This window comes from Echinops telfairi, unplaced genomic scaffold, assembly GCF_000313985.2.
Source record: "Echinops telfairi isolate 266 unplaced genomic scaffold, ASM31398v2 ScPeMD7_9;HRSCAF=40, whole genome shotgun sequence".
NCBI classification, from domain to species: domain Eukaryota; kingdom Metazoa; phylum Chordata; class Mammalia; order Afrosoricida; family Tenrecidae; genus Echinops; species Echinops telfairi.
In genome coordinates this window covers 92,701,591-92,711,552 of record NW_022103906.1, presented here as the reverse complement: position 1 = coordinate 92,711,552, position 9,962 = coordinate 92,701,591, and the positions used below count along the sequence as shown (strand labels likewise).

Below are 9,962 nucleotides of genomic sequence, written 5' to 3'. Positions count from 1 at the left end.
TATAACTCTTTCATATTGTTTTTCTTTATAAGTCTTCTGCTTTTATTTCTGAATTTTCTGTCCCTATCTATTGGTCTGAATATCTATCATTATACCAGTACCATGCTGTTTTGACAACTATGGTTCTATAATAAGCTTTAAAGTCAGGTAGTGCAAGCCCACCTACTTTATTCTTCTTCTTGAGGAGTCCTTGGCCAATTCTGGGCTTTTCTCTTTCCATATGAAGTTGGTGGTCAGTTTTTCCATTTCTTTGAAAAATGATGCTAGTATTTATACTGAGATTGCATTGAATGAATATAGTGCCTTGGATAGGGTTGACATGTTATAATATTGAGTCTTCCAATCCACGAGCATGGGATATTTTTTCCATTTTTGAAGGTCCCTTTTGGTTTCTTATAATAATGTTCTGTAGTTTTTTTTTCCTTGTACAGGTTTTTTGGGGGGGTAGGTATATCCCTAGGTATTTCAATTTATGCTTGGTTATTGAGAAGGGTACTACCTCCTTGATCTCTTTTTCTGTCATCCCATCAGTTATACATAGCAATCCCATTGACTTCTGCTTGTTGATCTTGTATCCTACCACTTACCCTGTTTCCCCGAAAATAAGACTGTCATATTAATTTTTGCTCCCAAAGATGTGCTAGGCCTTATTTTCAGGGGATATCTTATTTTTCCATGAAGAAGAATATGGTGCACATTTATTGTTGAACCAAAAGTAGTTGTCATCACAAACCAGCATAACCAGACAAACTGTGAATCCTATAGTATCAAGAATTTCTTGTTACTGCCATTATTTCCATGTACAACAGTCTATGGTACATTTACTCATAATCTATGGTACATTTACTCACACTTCCTGTCTGCTCCAGCTGCGCTGTGGCCAACAGTGAGCTGCACAGCAGCACCTGCCACTACGATCCAGAGTCCAGAGTTACGGTAGCTTTGGGAGGCCTTATTATTGGGGGGGCCTTATGTTCGGGGAGGTCTTATTTTCAGGGGATGCCTTATACTTCCACAAGAGGCCAAACTGTAAGTAGGTCTTATTTTCAGGGGATGTCTTACTTTCGGGGAAACGTGGTATCATATTCCTCTATCACTTCCAGCACTCCTATTGGCGAGCCTTTAGAGTTCTCAATATAGAAAATCATATCTGCAAATAACGATAATTTCACCTCTTCTTTCCCCAAATGTATACCTTTGATATCCTTCCATTGTCTTATATGATATTATTAACTATGACCTACAGGAAGATGTTGAATATCTCGGCCCTAATTTTTTATAATTTCTTTTTGTTTGCTATTAGAAGGATTATCCTATTGATTTTGTTTTTACTGCTGAAGGTATTGTGAGAGAATATCCACAATAAATTTCTCTTCTTTCCTTATATGTGTGTTTATCACTATCAAGCACCCTCTGATACATGCCTTTGCTGTGTCTCATAGATTTTGGTATATTGTGTTCTTATTCTCATTGGTTTATAGAAACTTTCTAATTTCATCTCTAACTTGGTCAATATCCACTCCTTATGAAGAAGTAAATTATTCATCGTTCACATATTTGCCCTTGTTTTGTTGTTGTTGTTGTTGTTGTTGCAGATTTCAAGCTTTATGTTGTAATGGTCAGAAAAGGAAGCCTGAGTGATTTCTATATATTTAAATTTGCTCAAACTTGACTTGTGTCCCAGCATATGGTCTATTTCCGAATACGTCCAATGTGAACTTGAAAAGAATGAGAACTTTTTGCTATTGGGTGGAGTGCTCTGAATATGTCTATCAGAGTTGACTAAGTGTAGAGTTTCGTTCTGTAGCCTCCTTTTGAGCTTCTTTTCTGCTGATCTATTCTCAGAGAGTGGTATATTGAGGTTTCCAACATTGATTGTTGATCTCATGATTTCTTTATTCATCTTTTGAAATATTTGATTAACATATTTCATAGGTCTCTCAGCACATATATGTTTATTATGCTCACTGACTCTTGGTCTACTGATCCCTTAAGTACTATATAATGCCCATATGTATCTCTTGTTATGCCCTCCACCTTGAAATCTATTTTGGTGCAGAATAGAATTGCAACTCCTGCTTTTTAAGATTGCCATTAGCTGGATATACCTTCTGCCAGCCTTTTATCCTCAACCTATTTTTGTCTATGAGCTTGAGATCTATCTCTTACAGACAACAGATGGTTTTGTTTCCTAATCCAGTCTGCTAGTCATTGTCTTTTGATGGTGGAATTCAGACCATTGATGTTTTGAGTTGTTATATCCATCTGTATTCTTTGCTGTCATTTCGTACCTTTGGTGATAGACATTTTCCTCCTACCTTTCTTACTGGTGTGTTATGTATGCATGGGGGGAATCAGTATTGCCTTCTTTTCACCATTGAATCAAAGATTTCTTGGGCATTGCTTTCAGTGATCTGACTTCTGGATAATGTTATATGTGGTGTTCCCATGTTTGTGCTCTGTCAATGTTGGTGTTCTGACCGATAAGTCTGAGAACATTTTTATCTGATTACCCGTAGAGGTGACTGCATTTTTTTTCTCTAGCTGCTCTTATGATTTCCTTCTTTTTCTCAAAGTTGGATAATTTGACTACTATAAGCCTTGGTGTGTTCTTCTTGGGGTTCAGTCTAATTGGTTTCCTCTCTGTGTCCTACATTAATGTCTGATACTTATTCATTAATTTGGGGGAAGTGTCCTTCCAGGAATTCCCTCCATATCTTGGTTTGGGTGAAAGACTTTAGCTCCTGGTGTTTTTTCCTCCTTTGTTATCTTAAAGCTTTGTTAATGAACCAGGGATGTGGTGCTTAAATTCAAAGTTATGAAAAGGAACACAGACTCAGAAGGACAATACTTTTGAAAATGTTCAAGGGGGTTATAGGGTGTCCTGGTATCGGGCTGAGCCACATTGTGTCCCCAGGAAATAGGGATTTGATTGACTGAGTTGTTTGGGGGCTCACTGAGTCTGAGTTCTCCTGGCTATCCTCCTGGTTCCCTCTTGTGTGGCTCCTAGGCTGTGCTCTGGGGGATCTTTGTTCTGTCTTAGGTAAAAAGCCCTGGGACTCTCTGATTGCAGTAAATTAGCGTATAATTTTCTTTTGTTAACCATGCTGGCAGGCAGCTCAGAGCTGGGGAGAAGAGGAGACAGAGTTGTTGATGTGGTCATTCTGTTCCTGTGTTAGGAGAGGAGTTGCAAAACCTGAAAATGCATGAGCAGCAAAGGGAGCAGAGAGGAGAGCACTGAGTGAGCTTGCATGGCTAATTTTTGTAGGCTTCCCACAGGTCTGGGATCATGACCACTTTTAGATAGCAGTCTTGGAAATTATTGCATGCTGGCGGGTGTCGGATCTCAGGGGCAGGAATGGATGTCGGACACCATCCCCCTGGAATTGGCGATGGTTGTGGAGAACCCACAGACAGATGTGGTGAACTTAGAGCCTTGCAGTGAGCCCTCAAATCGCTCTTTGAGTGAAAATCATAAAGGGAGTTCTGAACCACAAACCCTAGTACACTGGGGTTCTGTTTCTAGTACCCGGGCTCACCATATTGGCCTCCTTACTTCTTAATTTTCTGATAGAATGCCGGGAGCACCGAATGGGTGATTCTACCTGGACACCTCTTGAGACTGTTTCATGGAAAGCTTGGGAAGAACCTGCAATAAGCAGGTGACACAACCTTCATTGTTGAAAATGAGGAGGAATTGCAGCACTTGCTGATGAAGATCAGGACGACAGCCTTCCTTCTGGATTAAAACTCAATATAAAACCAAAAGAGAAAAGCCAACTCACTGTCAACAAGTCGATATAGACTCATAGCAACAGGGTAGACCTGCCTCTGTGAATTTCTGAGACGTACAGAGTCCCATCATTCTCCAACTAAGAGGTCTGTGGTTTTGCAGCCCAAGCTGTAACCACTATACCACCAGGACTCCACAGCAGAATATGGTAAATGGAACAAAAGATTGAAATTGCCAAGAATTTTCTTTTGCTTGGATCCATAATAAATATTCAAGGAAGTTGCAGTGAAGACATGAAGCCCCTTATAGTATTGGGCAAATCTGCCAATCAAGTCCTCCATAAAGTGTTGAACAACAAGGATTTCACTTTAAGGACTCTGATATGTCAGACCCAAACCAAGAAATTGTCCTCATTTTTTTTTTTATATGTGCTACAATGGGAAGATTTATTTGCCTTTTGAGCTTTGATTTTCCTCAGATAAAACTCCAGCTCCTACAGCTCCAGCATAGAGCCATCTGCTTGGCCACACTGGCCTGGCCTTGCAGCGACACAGACAAAAAGCTTGCACCGCTGGAACGGCTCCTCCGAAGACTGTGGGTTTTTGCATTCTTTTTCCTTTCATTGTATTTCTTCTAAATTTTCTTTGATCGCTTTTTATTTAATATCTCTTCCTCTTCAGGAGTCAGTTTAGCCCCCTTCTTCTGGCCCAGGGGCAATGCATGGTGGGACTCATACCACTGGTGGTACTGGTGTGCTGTCAATGCAGCTCTTCACCAAGGTCTTGGCCCCGGCCAGCTCATTGTTAGATGTGTTGTAGACAGCATCAATGACTCTTCTTTTGTGGGTTCAGCACTTGGAGCCCCAGGAGAAATTCCCGACATCAAGCATCAGGGCCCTGTACTTCTTGTTGCCTCTTCTCACACAAACTGTGTGAATGCGGCGAGGGCCGAGCTTAGTGTTGGAAGCCTGGCACCCTGCTCATATTCCTGCTTCTTGTGGTATGTACGGCTTTCTCATGTTCCCGTCTTGCAACACTTGTTCCAGTTGTCCCGAGAGATGCCCATCACTCGGTGCTGGCTGGAAAGAGCCATTAAAAAAAAAAAAGATCATTTTATTGGGGGCTCTTACAGCTCTTATAACAATCCATACAATTGTATCAAGTATATTTCTATATATGTTGCCATCATTATTTTCTAAACATTTACTTTGTATTTGAGCCCTTGTTACCAACTCCTCTTTTTTCCTCCCACCCCCCATCCTTGAAACTGATTGATAAATTATGAATTATGATTATTTTAATATCTTAGACCAACCACTGCCTCCCTTCACCCACATTTCTGATGTTTGTCCCCCTCAAGTGTGTGTGTGTGTGTGTGTGTGTGTGTATGTGTAAGTCTCAAAGAACCAGAGGAATATTGAGTGTTTCATCAGTGCTATACTGTACTCTGGTTGACTCATCCCTTCCTTCTGACCCTTCTGTGAGGGCATATCCTATTGCCTACGGAGGGGTTTGGGGGTCTCTGCTACAACCTCCTTGTTGTCAAAAAGATGTTTTGTTTTTTTCATTTTGTCTGTTTTGGATCTTTTGATGCCTGTTACCTGATCCCCTACACCCCTCATGATCACCCAGGCTGGTTTGCTTCTTCCGTGTGGGCTTGTTCTTTCTCTGCTAGATGGCTGTTTGTTTAACTTCAAGACTTTAAGACCCCCCCGATGCTATGTCTTTTGATAGCTGGGCACCATCAGCTTTCTTCACCATATTTGCTTATACACCCATTTTACCTTCAGCGACCATGTCAGGAGGGTGAGCATTACAGAAAGCCAGGTTATTAGAGCAAAGTTTTCTTGCATTGAGGGAGAGCTTGAGCAGAGGTCCAAAGTCCCTCCACTTCCTCAATGTATTGCCATATAAATACCCATATATGTACCCAGGCTAATACCTCTATTTTTATGAATGAATATATTTACAATTGTATACACCTATGTTTATACATCTATCCATAGCTTTTCTTTTCTAGATATTTCCTCTGTTTCCTTTCACCTTCCTCCTGTCCCACCATCATGTTTGCCCTTCTTCTGCCTCTTAGTAATTCCTCTCAGCTAGATTGTTGTTGGGCCAATGCCCCCGGATTTCTCCATCCTCCTCATTGTTGATTTTAATTCCCTAGTTGTTCTCCTGTCTGTGGTGTTGTATGCACACTGTTCCCTTCCCTACAAGTTCCTCTGGAACTGCTGGTCCTGTTGCTTTCTCCTCGGGCTTGCGTCCCATGCCTACCTTCTAGAAGTGGGCAGAACAATAGTAACAGAGACCAAATAAAAAGAAAACAAACGATTGAATAAAAAGAGGAAAAAAAAAACTCAAAAACTGAAAAAGCATACATAATTCCAGGTGTGTCTGCTGACCTGCTAACCTTTATGACTACCTCCCCACTAGTCCTGGGACATTCTGAGTCCCACCCTACTAGCCTAAAGTCTAGTGTTTGCCTCCTCAGGGGCTTTGTGGCTTGGCTTTACTCCCGTTACTGGTCTATTATGTTCCCTTCTTGGTTTGCCCCACTGGGGGGCGGGGGGTGTCAGACCCCACAGACTCGCTGCCATGTGTCCCCAGTCTTGTCCTCTGTTGCGGTATGCTCCAGTGAGGGGACATCATGTGTTGAGCTGTGGTCCTTCCTACCGTCCTCTCTTTGCCTTAGCAGCTCCGTGCAGGGATGTTGTCCTCAGGGCTTGGTGTCTGGTGTGGGATGGAGTCCCTCACTCTCTCATTTTCCTTCTTGGTTTGCTTCCATGTGGGTGCGGCAGGCCAGCCCCTTTCTACAACCTAGACTTTCAATCGCCTCATATCATGCATAAGTTGAACAATGAAAAATGAAGCCCAGAGGAGAATTGAGGGATTTGAATTATGGTACTAACAAATAATATTGGAAATACATCGGCCTTCTAGAAGATCAAAAGATTTATTTAGGAAAAGTACAACCAGAATGCTCCATAGAAGGGAAGGTTTGAAGATGCTATCTCTACTTTGGGGATTTTATCAGGAGAGGTCAGTTCCTGGAAAAGGTCATCATGCTTGCTAAAGTACAGTTTGCTATGTGTGGGAAGAAAGCCCAGGGCACCTAACTACAATCCCACAACCAACGACAACCAGTAACAACATTCTTGACCTAGACTGTCGACTTATAAGATAATAGTAAGGCAATCCACTTATATGTATAAATATTGTCTCATTATTATCTTATTTCTAGTCTAAATCTAATCAGGAATTCGTGTTATATCAATGTTATTTTTATAACTTCAATATTTGTACTGTGTAGGATGTTGTAATTGAGGATTTTTTAAAATATGAACATTAGAGTACAAATGGAAGTCAAGTCTTACATTGTCCAGCTGCAGATTGAGTATTAAGAAGAGGACCGAGCTGTTGCCATGGCTTATCATTTGTGCATTAGTGTCAGAGTAAGAGACTGTCTCTCATCTCTCATACAGTGCTCCTTCTGTAATATCCAATTCAGCAAATATTAAGGCATGAAAGCCTTTGGATCTATTTTCTTGAATGTAAAATCTTACACAAACCTGGTGGTTTAGAACAATGCACATTCATTCTCTTGAAATTCTGAAAGCCGGAAGTCTGGAGTCAATGGCAATCAACAGAGGGGTTGGGGGGCTGAGGGTGCACACTGTACAGACTTGATTGGCAGACATTGTCAGAAGGGCAAATACCAAAATGACTTCCCATAACAATTTTGTGTAGTGCTTCAGAATAAATTTATTGTATATTGTTATGACAACAAAACATTGTATTACAAAAATATTTTTATTATAACAACAAAAACATATTTTATAAGTACAGCTCGCTTGTATCAATCTGCTGACTAGGTTAAAATTCTGTATTAATTTGCTTTTGGAACTTTCTAACGTGCTCCAGTCAGAACTGTCTTTATTAATCAGTCACAACGATGCTTTGACCCACGTGGTTTCATCTACATGCATGACAAGCATGTACCGTTACTCCATTGTCTCCTGTGTTTCTATCGTTGTTGATTTTGTTAAATATCCTGATGTTTTACCTACAAAATTGTGACAGCTATTATTTGTGAAACTCCATCAGTAATTTTTTATGGGTGTTTTTTGTTTTATTTTATTGTGAACTAGATGAGGATTTACATTACAGATCATCATTTTTGTATTCAACACCTAAAACAACATGTCAAACTTCCCAATAGCTTGTCTAGACCTATCTCTGTTTTCTTTTTCTTTTTTTTAAATTTTTTAATTTTATTTATTTATTTTTAACATTTTATTAGGGGCTCATACAACTGTTATCCCAATCCATACACACATCAATTGTGTAAATCGCATTTGTACATCGTTTCTCAAAACATTTTCTCTTCACTTAAACCCCCGACATTAGGTCCTCATTTTTCCCCTCCCTCCCCGATCCCCCCTCCCGCACGAGCCCTTGATAGTTTATAAATGGGTATTTTGTCATATCTTACCCTGTCCGACATCTCCCTTCACCCACTTTTCGGTTGTCTGTCCCCCAGGGAGGAGGTCACACACAGTTCCATGTAATTGGTTCCCTCTTCCCTACCCATTCTCCCTTTACCCTCCCTGTTTTGCCACTCACACCACTGGTCCTATAGGGCTCATCCATCCTGGATTCCCTGTATTTTCAGTTCCTATCTGTACCAGTGTACCTCCTCTGGTCTAGCCAGACTAATGAAGTAGGAATGACAAGAAAAGGAGGGAGAAAACAAAGGCTTCTATTCAATTATTAATAATGTTTTAAGAAGTCTTGGTTTTGCAACTGGGTAAGTATGGGAATGCTAACGGCAAGGACAGTCGTTCAAGCCCCATAGCTACTCTGAGAGAGAAACATGAGACTATCTACCTAAAGATTTGTAGCTCTGGAAACTCTACAGGGGTCACTCTGAGTCAGCAACAACTTGATGGCATTGAGGGTTGTTGTTTTTTAATGATATTATAATTCAGTGTAGAAATATTTTTTTACCAATTTTGTTATTAGTGCCATATAAGAAATATTACATGTAAGCAATGTACAACTGTATTTATCACAAGTGATTAAAATGAATAATACTCATCACTAAAAAAATCTATAAAATCTGATATGGTAGGAACTCCACGTTGGTTGGAAGATGACATTGTGAGTTACCTCACTTGGTGACACTAATCTTAGTGGTGATACTGTATACAATCAGTCTCCCTGGACGAAAGTTGAGGAAGCAGTAGAGCCACGGTTGCTCAGAGGCCCAAGGGAAAAATGAGCTCCCTGGCTTTTGTGGTTTCTAACCTTCATTCCTCACCTTCCTTGTGCCATGACCACCACTCTATCTTCAAAGTCATTTCTATGAACCATTTGCTATTCAGTCAATTCTGATTCACAGAAACCTATAGAACAGAATGGAACTATTGTAATTAAAAATGTTTTATTAAATACTTTTATTGGGGGTGCTTACAACTCTTATCACAATCCATTCATCATTGTGTCAAGCACATTTGTACATATGTTGCCATCATCATTTTCAAAGCATTTTCTTTCTACTTGAGCGCCCTCTCCCTCTCCCTCTTTGCTCCCTCTCCCACCCTCCCTTCCTCATGAACCCTTGATAAATTATAGATTATTATTGTCATATCTTACATCATCCTCTGTCTCCCCTTACCCACTTTTCTGCTATTCGTCCCCTGGGAGGGTGTTATATGTTGATCCTTGTGATCAGTTCCCCCTTTCTCAACCCACCTTCCCCTTATCCTCCTGCTATCTCTATTATCATTATTTTATTAATCCTGAGGGGTTTATCTGTCCTGGATTCCCTGTGTTGTGGGCTCTTATCTGTACTTGTGTACCTGGTCTGGTCTAGTCAGATTTGTAAGGTAGAATTGAGGTCATGATAGTGGGGGGCAGGGGGGAGAAAGCATTAAAGAACAAGAGGAAAGTTGTATGTTTCATTGTTGCTATACTGCACGCTGATTGGCTCATCTTGTCCCTGTGACTTTTCTGTAAGGGGACGTCCAGTGTCCTCAGTGTAGCCTAAGTGTGCCTGTAGGCCCAATGTGTAAGTAAATAAAAAGAGGTACATCTAGTTGTTGTTTTTTTAAAGACTTGCTGTAGTGCAAAAGAAAAGTACAAGCCTTTTCAGTGATTTCAACCTGCCCATGCGGCAAGCAACGGTGGTTGTAGCGGTTGTGAAGCATTAGTTGTGAATAAGGGTC

The 9,962-nt window shown here is 40.6% G+C and overlaps 1 pseudogene; it reads right to left on the bottom strand.

Annotated features, from left to right (window-relative positions):
* Positions 1 to 4,118: 4,118 nt before the first annotated feature.
* On the bottom strand, positions 4,119 to 4,798 carry LOC101658506 (annotated as a pseudogene).
* Between the last annotated feature and the right edge of the window lie 5,164 nt (positions 4,799 to 9,962).